Source organism: Erinaceus europaeus, chromosome 15 (assembly GCF_950295315.1).
Source record: "Erinaceus europaeus chromosome 15, mEriEur2.1, whole genome shotgun sequence".
NCBI lineage: Eukaryota > Metazoa > Chordata > Mammalia > Eulipotyphla > Erinaceidae > Erinaceus > Erinaceus europaeus.
Genome location: NC_080176.1, coordinates 22,306,512 through 22,321,554, shown reverse-complemented (window position 1 = coordinate 22,321,554; position 15,043 = coordinate 22,306,512). Strand labels below are relative to the sequence as shown.

Sequence of the window (15,043 nt, the reverse complement as noted above, 5' to 3'; positions counted from 1 at the left end):
AGCTGGAGGATGCTCCTGACAGGACAGCGAGAGTCTCTTCAGCCATAGAGCAAGTCACGAGGTGAGAGGAGAGGAGAGAAGGGCGGTGAGTTAAAGCCCAGACAGGTTTGCCCATAAGTTCACCAAGCACGGACTTGGCAGACTTAACAGTAAGAACACGGGTCAGCTTCGTGCTTTACCCTGAACTCACGAGGAACTGGTAGTCCAAGTTACATTTTATTCCAGCTCCGAGCTCTAAGGATGCTGCGGCCAACGGGCTCCTCCCTTCTCAAAGCTCCGTCTCTGTGAAGGTGTTTAGGCAGATTAAGAATGATTTTCCTCAGAGAGGAGCTTGGTATTTCCCTGATAACAATCTCTAAAACAAAAAACTGCTCTCTTGACAGGGAAGGCAGCCTAGAATAACAGCAAGAAGAGAAGACCTGCAGCACGTGGCCGAAAGCCCCCAGAGAGGCTTCCTTGTCACGTCATTCTCAAAGTGACCAGGTCCCGTGCACCCCGGCAGTTCTCTCTGCAAAGGGCCACCGGTGTGGTGTGGACATGAATGTGAGCCTGACAGTCATGAGCTTCTGGAAGCGGCCAGCACCAGCAAGCCAAGTGTAAGTGAAATAACAGAGGACAACTCATCAGAATTGTTAAAATAAGAATTTTACCTCCAAGATGCTTAATTTCACTGGATACATATATTCGTGAAAAGATGTCAGGAACATCGACCTCCAGGGGAAAGTGTAAAGCCCGTGTGCACTATATGTGCAGATACCTGAGCACGCTGTCTGACAGACATAGACCACGAGGACAGACACAGACCATGAGGGCTGCAGAGGGGCACGTGCAGTGGGAGCACACGCACTGACCCGAGACAGCGGTCCCCATACACTCAGGTCACGGCAGTGAAACAAGGAGCTTTTGCTCCCGTTACAGTAAAGGGCCCTGGGTTTGCATGGTGCAATGACTGGGGACCCAGGGGGCTCAGGACCGCCCTCCTCTGGGTCGGCTACAGCCATTTGTGTTGTGGCACAAGAGTGTGGCCATGTTGTGATGCAGAGAGCTGTCACATTAGGAACAAGGAGTGTCTCATGGAAAACAGATCCCAGCAAGAACTGCATGGATGCAGGGAACCCTGGCGGTGCAGAGGATCAGGGAAGGGGCTGGGGGTAGGGTGTCGGCCAGTCGCTGAGTGAAGCTGAAAGCCCAGGGGTGAAGCAGCCTGTCCCAAATGTGGGGCGCTAGGGCCAAACAGAACGGAGACTGAGTGCCACTGTCCCGGGCCCCCCAAGGGACAGAGCTGGGGGACTAGGGTGGTGAGGCAGAGTGATGGCAGGAAACAGACCTGAGTCTAAAGTCAGGACAGAGGGAGGCCTGGGGCATCTCTGGCAGAAGAGGATACAGGCACCCAGGGGACACCAGCCAAGCATTGAGCAGAGGCCACAAAGCACAGGCTAGGAGCTGCAGGTCAGGCCTCCCTCCCAAGTAAGGTGTCTGTGAAGGAGGGAGCATGGGTGGAAGGTGCCAGGGGGTCTGGGCACAGACTGCAGCCTGGCTGCAGGATGTGCCTGCTCTCCTCCTGGGCGCGGTCAGGTGACCCCGATGCCACAGTGGCAGTGCCGAGAGGGGCCTGGGCAGCCCACCGCATCAAGCTTTGCAGGTGCTATGGAGAAGGCACATGAGATGAGGGCGGCCCCCACACCTCGCTCCCCCGATCAGCAGCCTGGCCCCCAGCACAGGCTCAGCTCAGGTTGATAAGCAGCCTAAGCGGCAGGCTCTCCCTACAAACCTGCTCACGGCTCCCCACTCCCTTCGCACTGAAGTATTTGTTTCTGTACTCTCTCCCTTCCACCCACTTTCTGTGCAATTCTCAAACGAAACAAGATATAAATTTTAAACGAGTAAATAAATATTTTAAAAATGCAGACTCATTAATTTTTTTAATGAGAAAATTAAAGTCCAGAGAGCTGCCAATAGTGAGGTGGTAACTGAAGCACCTATGCCACATGGAACGCTGGCCGTGAGCTGAGAAGAAGCGCTTGCGTGGGGCGGGGGGGGGCACCAGTCAGTTTGAGGCTCGTCCCTGGGAGCGGGGTCTGTCTACTAACAGCACCAGGGGAGACACAGCACTCTCAGGAACAACACCTGGTGGAATCTAAGTGACCTGCAAGAGGGTGAGTGACCAGAGCCGCGCATCAAGGAGGCTCCAAGGTCTAAGGACAATGAAGCATGTCCCGGGACTGGGTGGTGGTGCACCTGGTTGAGTGCACATGTCACAGTGCTCAAGGACCTGGGTTCAAAACCCCAGTCCCCACCTGCAGGGGGAAAGCTTCACGAGTGGTGAAGCAGGGCTGCAGGTGTGTCCCTGTCCCTTTCCTTCCCATCAGGGACTCCATCCAAAGCCACGTCTGTATGTCCCCAGGAGTGTCACCATAATTAGAGGCATGGTCTGTATCACAGGGGTCTGCTCTTGGCCAGAGGCTTCTGAAACACATCTTCGTGCGTCCTTTGGAACCCAGGGTGCATAATCTTGGGGGACACTCCAAGTGATGACTGGGAGAAGGCCCCGTGGGTGCCAAGGAGGAAGACAGAAAATCAACCCAACACCAACACCCTGAGTGTTCAGTTTTGGGAAGTGAGAGACAAATCACCCATAGCCCTTGGCCAGAAGCACCTGCTAGCTAGTGATGGGAAAGATACCCATCTAGGCCGGCACTGAGGGGCAGGGGGGTGGTGCAACAGGAGTGCCAAGGAGAGTATGGCCATCGGGGAGCTGGGCTCTCTGTGGGTCTGTGCTGGACGGCCTGTGGCCTGACCAGCAAAGGGAGTGGCCGAGAGCACCAGGGCAGGCGTGCCATCAGAGTCCACCCATCCCCACTCCTGGAAACACAGAGGCTGGCATAGCTGGCAGGGGCAGCCACTAGCCCACCTGGTCAGAAACCAAGGAGGACCCACAGGAAGGCCTCAAGGAATAGCATCTTCCACTGACCCCAGTGAGCAGCTACTGTGAGCCTGTGTCGCTGAGCACATCCAGATCAGAGCGACAGGGAGCAGCCGATCACAGCCTCCTGCCCCTGTAGGCTGCTGACGCTTGTCCAGCTGGAGCATGCCATGGGAGGGGAGGGGCTGGCTTCTTCTTCACCTGTTTACTATGGCAGGTTAGCTGCACAGAGGAAGGACTCAGTCTGAACACCAAGACACACGTTTTTACTGGGTGAATAAATAGTAGGCAGTGAGCTTTTAAGAAGAAGTTTGGGGCAGGAGACAGCGCAGTATTAGGAGCACAGGATTCTACTGTCTGCAGAACCAGGCTCCACCCCTGCACTGCCATGCACCGGAGCTGAGCACCGCCTGTCTATCTGTCTGTCTCTCACATATTAGATGGGCAGGAGACAGCAAACTTGATCTCGGCCAAAAGCCAAGAAGGGCTGGAGTGCCCTCCTCCCTCTCTCTCCCACCATTTTGCCATTTGCTTCCACCCCGTTCTCCCAGGCAATCAGCGAGTCTGACAAGCACTTTCTGAGCTGGCGAGCCTTCTGGGCTTACTCCAGTGAAGTGCATCCCTGAGCTCTTCCCATTTTCTTGTGGGGCTGCTGCCTCCTTCCTGTGGTTTTGTAGGCGCTGCTTGCCATCCCGACATGACTCACTGGTCATCCCTCAAACATCCCTCCCCTGGGCATACCTCCTCGCCCACCCTGTCACCAGCCCACTGGCCTGTGGGGACCTTTGGGACACAGAAATCTCAAATCTGATGTAATACAGTCAACACCCTCTTCAACTGCTTTATGCTTTGGGGAAGAAGGGGTCAAACTCTTGAAAAGCACACTGAACTTTCGGAAGTGACTGAACTGAAATATTAATTGTGGTAGAACTGACTCTTCCAATACCACCTCCCAGAGAGTTGAAGTCTCTTCACGCACTCACATATATCTTATATTTGAGTTGCAAGTTTATTTTTTACAAAAGATCTTGTATATTCCTGATTATTACTACATTGTTTCTGTTGCTAGTATTTTTTTTTTAATTATTGCCAATGGTGTTATCACTGGAGCTTGGTGGCTGCACAATGAACCCACTGTTTCTGGCAGCCATGTTTCTCCTTTTATTTTTTTTAAAAATAGAGACAGAGAGGAACTGAGAGAGGTGGGGAGATAATGAATGACAGAAAAAGAGAGACATCTATATCATTACTTCACTGCTCATGAAGTTTGCCCCTGCAGGTGGGCCTGGGGCTTGAACCCGGGTCCTTGTGCATAGCAGTGTGTGTGCTTGGCCTGCTATTCTGTTGTATATCTTTGAATCAGGTATCAGCAAGGAGAAATGATGGCAATTCTTACACGCTGATCACATACCCAGCAATGCCACTGCGTTTATTAGTCCTGATAAGATTTATTACAACACAAGCCAGGGGACAGCTCAGCAGACCAAGCTCACACTTGGCCACATTTGAGGATACAGGCATCTCTAGTAACCACATGGGGCACCACTCAGGGGGGCAGCTTCATGACAGCGGAATAGTGCTATGGTGTCTCTCCTTTCTGTCTCTTCTCCCTGTCTCTCCGTCTGTGTAGAGAACACAGTCTAGTCTGCAGGCAGTGTGGAGCTGCACAGTTGTGAAGCCCCTGCAGACCCTGGCAGAAAGTACAGTGGGGGACTTGCTGTTGGCGAAGATGCCGTTTAATCTGCGGATACTGGCAATGCTACGCAGCCCCCCAAGAGTGAGGCCTCTTGTCTCTACTGTTTGGAGGAGAGCATTTGCCAGGATGTGAGAAGGCAGCAGACAGTGAGCAGAGGTGACAGAATCCAGCTGAGTCTGTCTAACCCCACTCCATGCTGCTCTGCGTGACAGGGCTGGAACTCAACTGCACTCCCCGGGCTCCCCTGGGGCGACCTTGGCTGAGTCAACCAGAGGAGTTCTGGTAATAGTTCACCCGGGAGGACAGATAGAGCCCATGTCTCTGCTTTGGGGGTGGAGGGAGGCAGGAAGGTGCTGCCAGTGGAGGCTGCAGCTTGGAGGGAGACAGCCAGAAGGAACGGACTTTGAGGTGGCGCTTCTGGCAACTTCCCTTGCTCTGGGCTGTGCAGCACCACAGCGGGAGATGTTCCTGATCAGGCCCTTTCAGGAACTTTAAGTGAGCTGGGCATCCTCCTTCCATCTTTCACTTTCCAGAGTGACATGTAAAGACAAGGGCTGGGATGGAGGTAGACAGCATAATGGTTAAGCAAAGCAACTCTTGGGCCTGAGGCTCTGAAGTCACAGGTTCAATCCCCTGCACCACCATAAGCCAGAGTTAAGTAGTGCTCTGGAGAAAAGAAAAGTAAAATAATAATAAAGTTTCTGAACTGTGGGCCAGAAGCCACCCGTAAAATCCTCCTGGGGATTGGAGGAAAAATCTTAGGCCACCATTTCCATGTTTGGGTCCGATAATGTCCTCATTTCTCCCCTTAACAGGTTTGACATTTATATCTTCTCTGAAATTCTATCTATTTAGCTTTCCTGCCAAATTTTATTACCATAGATTTGTTCTAATATGTTTTTATCATCTTAAAATGTCTTTGACCTATGGTGATTCCCTCATTTTATTTTTTCCTCTTATTCACTGTACCAAAGGTCTATCGTTTTTATTTCTCAAGGAATTAACTTCTGATTCACTTGATCTTCTCTATCATTTAGTGCTGTTATTTTCTATACTTTGCTGCTTCCAATAGTTACTTTTAGTGTTTCCTTCCTTTTTATTTCCTCAGATTTTGCTTTCTTATTTTTATCAATATTTGACTGGTCCTTTAACCTTTCTTGTTTACTGATAAATCCACCTGAGATAGCCAACCCTTCCAGCACTGTCTGAACTATGTCCCATGATTCTGACATTCAATGTTTTCATCATCTCTCGAATCTAAATATATCATCACTTCATTTTTACTTCCTGTTGAACCTAGGGGTTACTTAGAAATATGCTATTTAATTTGCAACCATAAGGGCTGGGGGAGGAAGCTATTATTTTGTTAGAAACTTATTACATGGCACTGCACTAAGGGGACCTGACATATTATTTTTATCCTTGAGAATTTATAGACTTCATTTATGACCCAATGCAAGACTTGCTTTTAATTAAAAATAATTCTTACTTATTTTTAATGAGGGAGAGACAGGCAGGCAGAGACAAACCAGAGCACTGATCAGCTCTGGCTTATAGTGGAGCCAGAGACTGAACCTGGGGCCTTGGAGCCTTAGGCATGAAAGTTATTTGCAGAACCATTATGCTGTCTCCCTAGCCCTGAGGCTGGCTTTCATAGCCATCCCACCCAAGCCTCCCTCTCCGTCAGTTCCCAGCTGAGTCTAGTTTTGTGTGTACTTCTAGTAGCTTAAGCTCATTGATTGCAGAGTTCAGGCCTTCTCCACATATGCTTTCTTTTAAAGGAATTTCTCAGTTTCTGAGTGCAATAGGTCGAAAATCTTGGAGCACGCTGCTGTTTCTCCATGTGTGCAGTGCCTTGTGTGTGTGATAGCTGTGTGGCAACTATCCAGCTGTCGCGTGAGGACCTTGCGGTCTGGCTGCCCCTTTGTTCTAGTGGTCCTCTCAGTACAGCCACCAGCACCCCTGTTGCTTATTCTCGTTACCCACTGCTTTCTCCTGGCTCTTCTGTGTGTTCATCTCTCTCCCAGCCTCTTACTTTCAACCTTCTCTGCCTTGTTTCAGAAGTGTGTCTCTTGTAGATAACTCACTTCTGCCTCGGGCTTCCTGTGCAGTCTGCAAATTCTCTTTCTAGGGGACAGTTCTTTTTTTTATGGAACGCTTCACGAATTTGCGTGTCATCCTTGCGCAGGGGCCATGCTAATCTTCTCTGTATCGTTCCAATTTTAGTATATGTGCTGCCGAAGCGAGCACATCTAGGGGACAGTTCTGTCACACCCAGCAGTCACTGCCTTCCTGTTTGCCAGGTACTGTGCTTTCCTTTGTGTTCCTTGCCCATGTTTGATTAGGTAGATGAAGTCTCTCCGCTGCTTTAGAGTCATTTCTGCCTTTTACTTTGTCTTCTTTTGAAAATTTTTTAAATTATATTTATTTATATATTGGATAGAGACAGCCGGAAATTGAGAGGGAAGGGAGTGATAGACAGGGAGAGAGACAGAGAGACACCTGCATCCCCGCTTCACCACTCATGAAGCTTTCCCTCTGCAGGTGGGGACCAGGGGCTCAAACCTGGGTCCTTGTGCACTGTTAACGTGCGCTGAACCAGGTGCGCCCACACTCGGTCCTACTTTGTCTTCTTTCCTTCCCAAGGGACTGTGCCCAAGACCCCTCCTGATGCCTCTGTACTCTGAGGCCAAGTCCCTCAACAGTGCAACCCTGTGCAGAGTTCTAGTCCTGGCTTATTCTGCCCAGGGACTTTCTCTGCTTTGGTTGGGGGCTTCTCTTTTCAAGGCATCTCCAGCTACCCTCCGGAGACCTGGCCCTGCTCCTGGCTCCTGTGTGCTGCCTGGAGCCCTGGAGTACTTGGTCTCACCTACTTTCACTGTGGGAGAAGTAGGGGGCTCCTGCCCAGGACTGCAGCCTCAGATCCCTTTGCCTTGCATGGGAAAACCCAAGGGAAGATGAAAGTGGGATAAAGAATAGCAAAGCTATCAGGGGAGGGGACTGGATACTGAGTTCTGGTGGAGGGAATTGTGTGGAGTTGTACCCCTCTTATCCTGTGGTTTTTGTCAGTGTTTCCTTTTTATAAATAAAAAAAAAAAAAGAAAGAAAGCAGAGATGAGCATGAAGCTGGAAATTGATTAGAATTAGAAATGTCATGACATATATAGTTGCTTTTTTTTTTTTTTACAATCAACAGTAGCTAAAGCTTGTAGACTAGACTGGGTAGCTACCACTGCGGACATAGGAGGGAAGGGTCTAGGCTGGTGGGCTTGCTGAGTCTTACGCAGCTGGAGAGTGAAGCTGCGCTCCCATATTCTCAAGTGTTTCAAACCAATAATCAATTAAATATGGGGGCCGGTGATGACACACCTGGTTGAGCACACACATCACACAAGTGCACAAGGACCTGGGTTCAAGCTCCCGGGTCCCTGCCTGCAGGGGAAATGCTTCACAAGTGGTGAAGCAGGGCTGCAGGCATCTCTTCCAACTTCCATCTCAGTTTTCGTCTTTATCCAAAATAAATAAAATGTAAGTACATTCAATATATAGCTATATAAATTATGTACTAAGACTATAACAACATACATCACAATCAATTTAGCACTGTTTGTGTATCTATGTGAATGTATAAATGTAAATAACACTCAAGTCCAGTCATTGTCACGCACTTGTTTTCCATATAGTGGGTGGATAAATGTACTAGACACTAAGACAGAATCAGATAGACATGTCAGGTAGAGATATAACTACAAGAACATAAACGGTTGTCAGGAAGAGAACCCAGTGGCCTTGCAGAAGACTTCCATGGCTGCGAGGCTCTGTTTCAAGGCTCCAAGTTCAATCCCAGACAGCACCATGAGCCGGAGCTGAGTGGGCCTCCGAGTTGGTACAGGCAGTGGATATGGTCCAGCTGTCCTCCCCTCTGCCCACTACCCACAAGCTGCCCAGGGCCTGGTCCTTACCGGCAGCTCCTCCAGGCTCTGTGGTCGGCCCTCAGTACACGTATCTCCCTGACACACTGACACCTCACAAGCAGCCTGTGGAGGTGGGGGCTGGGGTGGTCTAGGACTAGAACTGCACACGGCTGTAGCCTGACCTACAGCAGAGGTAGCTCAGGGGAGCCCTATGAGTGCTTTACTGAATAAACAGAACGTGAGATTTTTTAAATTTACATAATTTTTATTTATAAAATGGAAATACTGACAAGATTATAGGATAAGAGGGGTACAAGTCCACACAATTCCTACCCCCAGAACATGAGATTTAAAAGACAGGGTCACGGTGGACAACAGCAAAGGCTGTTGTGGTCAGAGTCCTTAGAGACAGCGTCTGCCCTGCACCCAGGTAGCTGTGCAGTCAAGCTCCTGTGGGCACCCCGCAGCCGCACCCTGCCCACGTGAGCGAGGCTCTGCATTCTGGCCTAGCGCAACTGCGCAAACACAGCTGTAGGTTGTTGAAAAACAGACCTAAAATATTTATTATAATTGCACATTTTCTCTGCCTTCCCACCACTGGCGTTTTTGCTAAATTAATCTTTCTCAATCCATTATAACAAGAAAATGAAAGCAAATGTGAAATTAAAAGACAAACTCTGAAAAGGAAGCGTAATATTCGTGACTTATAGGTTCCTTATAAAGACACATTCCCCAGGCGAGGCCAGCCAGCAATGAATCCCACCTGGGCCCCATTCGGGAAACCCGAGTTAGCTCTCTGGGCACAAGTGGGCCGTTCTAGCCGGAAGCAGATGCTTTTTCCAGCCGGGCCTCCGATAACACCTCCTGCTGCCTGGCATGTGAAATGTGAAAAAGGCCACATGCAGGCCACAGGGAGAAGCTAAGGAGAGTCATCACACCCAAACCGAGGGCCTGGTATATTGAGCACTAAGCACGGGCTGGGTGCCAAGGCTGGACAACAGCTCGGGAAAGCAGACACACATGCAAGTGTGCAAGTGTGCTCCGAGCCTCTGCCCAGGGGAAACAGTGGGCAGGGCCTTCGGGCCACACAGCCATGCACAGCGTCCAGGCATGAAGTGGCCGTGAGGCCGGGGTAGCCGCTGTCTTTATTCCCTCCGATCTTTCTTTTCTCCTGAGCCAGGGCCAGGAGGAGTCAGCTCAGCATTAGAACACAGGGTCCCCAGGGATCCGGGTACAATCCCTGGCATTTCCCTGGTGGAAGAGAGCAGTGCTCTGGTCTCTTACTCTAATTATCTCATTCATAAACATGGATAAATAAATCTTTTGGGAAAGAGACACAGGCCGAGTGTGCACGGCCACGGTGCTCAGAAAGGCATCGACTAGCCAGTGCGGTTCTCAACAGCAGGACCAGCGCCTGGGAGATGCACGTGCAGGGCTGCGTTACACACACTCACGAGCACGCACGTGCTTTTCCAGATGTGTGACCGCATCTTATGATACGTAACACTTACAACCGTTTTGGTGATTAAACTAACATTCCCCAGATGAAGGAGAACTCAAATCTGTGTGAGCTTCTGAGGCGACATAGCAAACAGCAAAGAAGTGAAATGGGGAGTCAGGCGGTAGTGCAGAGGGTTAAGCTCAGGTGGCACAAAGTGCAAGGATCCTGGTTCGAGACCCTGGCTCCCCACCTGCAAGGGAGTTGCTTCACAGGCAGTGAAGCAGATCTGCAGGTGTCTATCTTTCTCTCACCCCCTTTGTCTTTCCCTCCCCTCTCCATTTCTCTCTATCCTATTCAACTACAACAACAATAATAACTACAACAATAAAACAACAAGGGCAGCAAAAGGGAATAAATAAATAAGCATTAAAAAATCCGTTAAAAAAAAAAAGAAGTGAGAGGGAGGCAGGTGCTTTGAGCTGCATCCTGGTCCCTGGGCCGTGTTCTTTCTCTCCTGCCAACACCAGGTTTCCTGTGCTCCTCCAGGTTCTGAGGAGCTTGGGACTTTTTAAAGCCATTCAGCATCAGTCACCTCAGAGTGCACAGGAAGCACTGGCCACAGGGACCCACATCCTGCCCTGAGAGTCGACAGTCTCCACAGACTGATTGTTTTGGTTTAGGTGGATTTTTAAAGGAAAAAACAAACAAACAAAAAAAACCACAGTTTCGTCTCTATCTATACTTGGCAGGATTACTCTGAGTTACGAATGTGTGTGATTGTGAACAGGGTCTAGAAATCTTAAGCAGGGCTGGGGGACATTTCACTGTGAGTCAGGCCTTACCGTGCATGAGCCCCTGCCTCCAAGGCCTGGCAGCACACGGCAGCACTGTGAACAGTACAGGGGAAGCCCCGTGGATGGCGGGGTGGTGGTCTGCTGTGTCTACACTAGACCCCTCAGAGGCCTGGCATTAACAAAACCTTAACGCCTGGGTTATTTTCATCTTCTGACAAAAATAAAACACAAAAACTAGATGGCAGAGAGAATACATGCCCCAGAACTGGACCCCAGCAGAAGCGGCGTGGGCCTGTGTGTAAGCATGCTGGACAGAGGACAACACTGCCCACTGTCTCCTTCCAGAGCAGAAGCCTCACTGCTGAGCCGCCACGAGGGCACGTTATGAGGGGACTGGGCCCTGAGGTCCCTGAGGAAGTGCCGGTGCTCCAGGTACACATCTGACATGGGGACCTCCGACGAGGATGACAGCTTATGTGGCTCAGTGAGCTCAGCTCCTGGCTTAAAGACTGAATGCCTGTGGAGAAGGGGCAGCGTGTGCTCTCTCCAGCCTCACTGAGACATTACAGAGACCCGCACAGCCACTGCCCAGAGACTGACTCGATCAGCCCAAGCTGCGTGACCTCAAGTTCGGAGTGGAAAGGGATGGGTGGGTCTGTTTGCAGCTGCTCCAGAGGTCCTTTTGTTCATGGCTCACCATTGCCGCAAGGAAACACTTCCACCATGCTTGAGAGCGGTGACAATTAAATCTACCTTAAGGACCACCCCTGGAGAACACAGACACAGACATCCCTCCTCTTGTCACTGCCTTCTGCCATTATGTCCACCTTTCAGGCCCAAAAGTCAGTAAAGACTTGGGTGTGGGACACAAATCACTCTCACTTCCATCTTTAGAGGGATGTTTTTTCAAAGAAATTCTTGAAGAGAGGTCCCCTCTCCTTCTCAAGGCTGCCAGGCCCAGGCCCTGCAAGCTGTGGGCAGTCCCACTGCAAGTGCCCTGAGAATCCAGGGTTCAGGAGGAGGAAAAGCCATGGAAGAGGATTTGTGCCCAGCGCCAGCCTCCCCTGCCAGCCCCATGCTATTCCACTGAGCCCTATGGCCTCCTCCAAGATGCCCCCTTCTGCTCCAGAAATCACTGATGCTCCTGACATAGCCCCACTGTGCGACCACATTGGTAATTTCAAAATGGTTCCACCTCAAAAATGAAGTCAGACAAAAGCCACTGAAGACCCGAAGGGTTTTTAATGACTAAAACTGCTCACGCCATGTGACAGAACCAGAAAATAACCACAGCAACCACCATTCTGTCTAAAGAGGAAGGAAAGATAAAGACAGAGAGGCCTGGGGCCAGGTGGCTGAGCACGTGTGTTCCAACGTGCAAAGACCAGGTCCCCACCTGCAGGGGGAAGCTTCACGAGTGGTGAAACAGAGCTGCAGGTGTCTCTCTGTCTCTTCTGGTCTGTGTTCCCCTTTCTCTCAATTTCTGGCTGTCTCTATCCAATAAACAAATAATAATATTAAGAGCCTTTTTTCTTCATGTTCAGTGAGCCCCCTATCCACAGGAAGCCCCGGCAGCGAGAGCTCTCAGAGCACCAAGACACGCTCGCTGCGCATGGAGCCTACGCACCCCACTGCCAAGCCCCATGGCCAAGCCCCAATGCTCAAGCAACATGTTGCTGGCTTTTAAAACCAATTTGTGAGGGCCGGGTGGTAGCGCAGTGGGTTAAATGAACATGGCGCAAAGTGCACAGACTAGCTCAAGGATCCCGGTTTCAGCCCCCGGCTCCCCACTTGCAGGGGGGGGGGGTCACTTCAAGAGCGGTGAAGCAGGTCTACAGGTGTCTGTCTTTCTCCACTCCTCTCTGTCTTCCCCTCCTCTCTCTATTTCTCTCTGTCCTGTCCAACAACAACAGCAAGGGCAACAAGAACAAGAACAACAACAGCAAAGGCAACAATAATAACAACAAACGCAAGGGCAACAAAAGGGGGGAAATGGCCTCTAAGAGCAGTGGATTCGTAGTGCAGGCATCGAGCCCCAGTGACAACCGTGGATGGAAAGAAAAAAAAAAGCCAATTTGTATGAAGATAACTATGGATTCACAAGTGACTGTAAGATGTCAGAGTTCAAGGACCCTTTACTTAGTTTCCCCAAGGGTAAAACTGTGGATTTTCTTTTTTTGGTCATCACCCCAAGATGACTTTTCAAAGGGAAAGAGAGAGAGAGAGAACAAGACATGCCAGCAGCAAAGCTTCCTCCGATGCAGTGGAGCCAGGTCATGCACAGGAGAAAGGAAGCACCCTATGCAGGCAAGCTATTCTGCTGATCCTGTGTTCTGTAAAGCCTGACTAGGCGGGGGACCAGGACTTGACCTGGTGACAAGCACTGCCATCAGGTTCCCCAGACAGGCTTACTCTGCTTGTACGTGCACACGTGCCGCTGTTTTTCTGTCATCTGTCTGACGCAGGCAGGGACATCTCCACCGCACGAGGACTCGGTCACCACTCCTCAACTGGAAGCCCCACCCCACTCCACATGCTCCTGCTGTGTCTTCTGGATTATGTCAGGGATCCACGCTGGCTGCTGGCAGGGGAGAGCAGGTAGGAGTAGGCCCCTGACATCCCACCCAGACCAGGAGCCTCAAATTCTGTCTGTAGACACAGTCAAATCTCTCTCCAAGTTTCAGATGCACCCTTGGAGAATAACTGTGTCATAGATCATGGAGCTCACGAACCAGAGATCATACAGTAAGCTCTTAGCTCACTGTCTTCTATGAAATCAGAGCTCAGAAAATGTCAGCTGTTGTTGCACAATATAAAGCAATAATTAAATTTTTTTTTGAAGAAGTCCAAGAATAGAGAAGGCCACAAGGGAACCCATTAACTAATTATATATCCTGGGTACTTTGAAACTGTCCTCTTTTGTCATTCTCTGTATCTTCCAGATGTTCTACAACTAACAGGCTTGGGTTTGGTGACAAAAAGGGTATTTTAAGGAGAAGCATTATCTAAATATAGACCTTATCATTTCTAAAGGTAATTACTTGAATATCGACTGCACAATCATCAGCTGAAGCCAGGGAGATGACATATGCAACAGAAAAGGTCCAAACTCATCCCCCAGCTCTGGGCTTCTGCAACAGCAGAATACAGTGACCAGGCCAGAGCTCTCAACTGCACTGCTCTGTTCTCAGACTGCGATCATTCCAAAGTCTTTCACTATCCTTAACCCTCAGCATGGCCTAATCTACAAGTTGCATAGTTTAGTGTGACTCACAGCCACGAATAAGGTAAGAGTCTGTTCTGTGCTCGGCCCAGCTCAGGCCCACGGCTCAGAACCAACCCACAGAACCAAGCTCCCTGCCCTGTGATTCAGTCAAAGGGACGTATGATCTCCTGAGAAAAACGCTTTGTGAGCTACTCAATCACCAGACCCTGCCTTTCTGTCAGACTATGGCAACCTAAGTGTGTGCTGAGAAGAGACGTCTGGGAAACGGCACCTTGGGAGACTCCACCACCAGCCTCAGGAGGGCCTGGGGCTTGTTCCTAGAAGTGAGCGTCGAGGATGGAGTTCGAGCTAAGGGGTTCTAAGAGCAGAACTTCATTCTCCTAGTGAAAAGCTTTGTAAAGTTGGGCGACTTCATTCACAACATGAACTTTCTAAATAACACCTTTGTGCGAATCTTCTTTGAAAAACATCTTGAGTCGTCTGTTGTGTCAGGTGACTGACTTGAGGAGGAATGGAAGGCCAGCTCAAGTGAGGTTTCTTGCTGTATTTTTGGACAGCCTTAATTCCAGAAGATGAAAAAAGAAAAGATTGATGAGGCATGCAAGAGAGCTCAAGTCTGACTGGCTCTCAGATTATTCTAGAGCAGTGTATATAAAGATGCCCAATTAGCGGCTTTAAGCAGGACAGCACTGCAGAGGGCCGCGTCCAAGTTTAGAGCGCCTTGACCTACAAAGTGCGGCAGAAGCACGGCAGCTGACTCCCTCGTTGGATGGGAGACTTGGTGGATCAGATTACAGAGCAATATTAAAAATTCATTTTATTTCAAATACCATAAAACAGCACACAGATGCTGACTTTAAATAATTCACATGCCCATCAGGTGCTGATATAGTAAGGCAGTGTGACCTATATTAATAAATACTGCATTACAGACACAGATGTACTTCTCTGGACCAGATTCTAACTCCTGACAACATCTGCTCCCAGCAAACAAGTGACAATACATAAGATTTCAAGGAAGAAAAAGGTTTTTTTAAAAAAAAAAATTT

The 15,043-nt window shown here is 49.7% G+C and overlaps 1 protein-coding gene and 1 non-coding gene across 2 annotated transcripts in view; both read right to left on the bottom strand.

Moving 5' to 3' along the window:
- SDK1 (sidekick cell adhesion molecule 1) overlaps positions 1–15,043 on the bottom strand; it is a 486,407-nt gene that overhangs the window by 273,522 nt on the left and 197,842 nt on the right. The window lies entirely within an intron of this gene.
- LOC132533207 (U6 spliceosomal RNA) lies at positions 6,763–6,869 on the bottom strand. Its single transcript, XR_009545114.1, has one exon. It is a non-coding gene; the product is annotated as a U6 spliceosomal RNA (small nuclear RNA).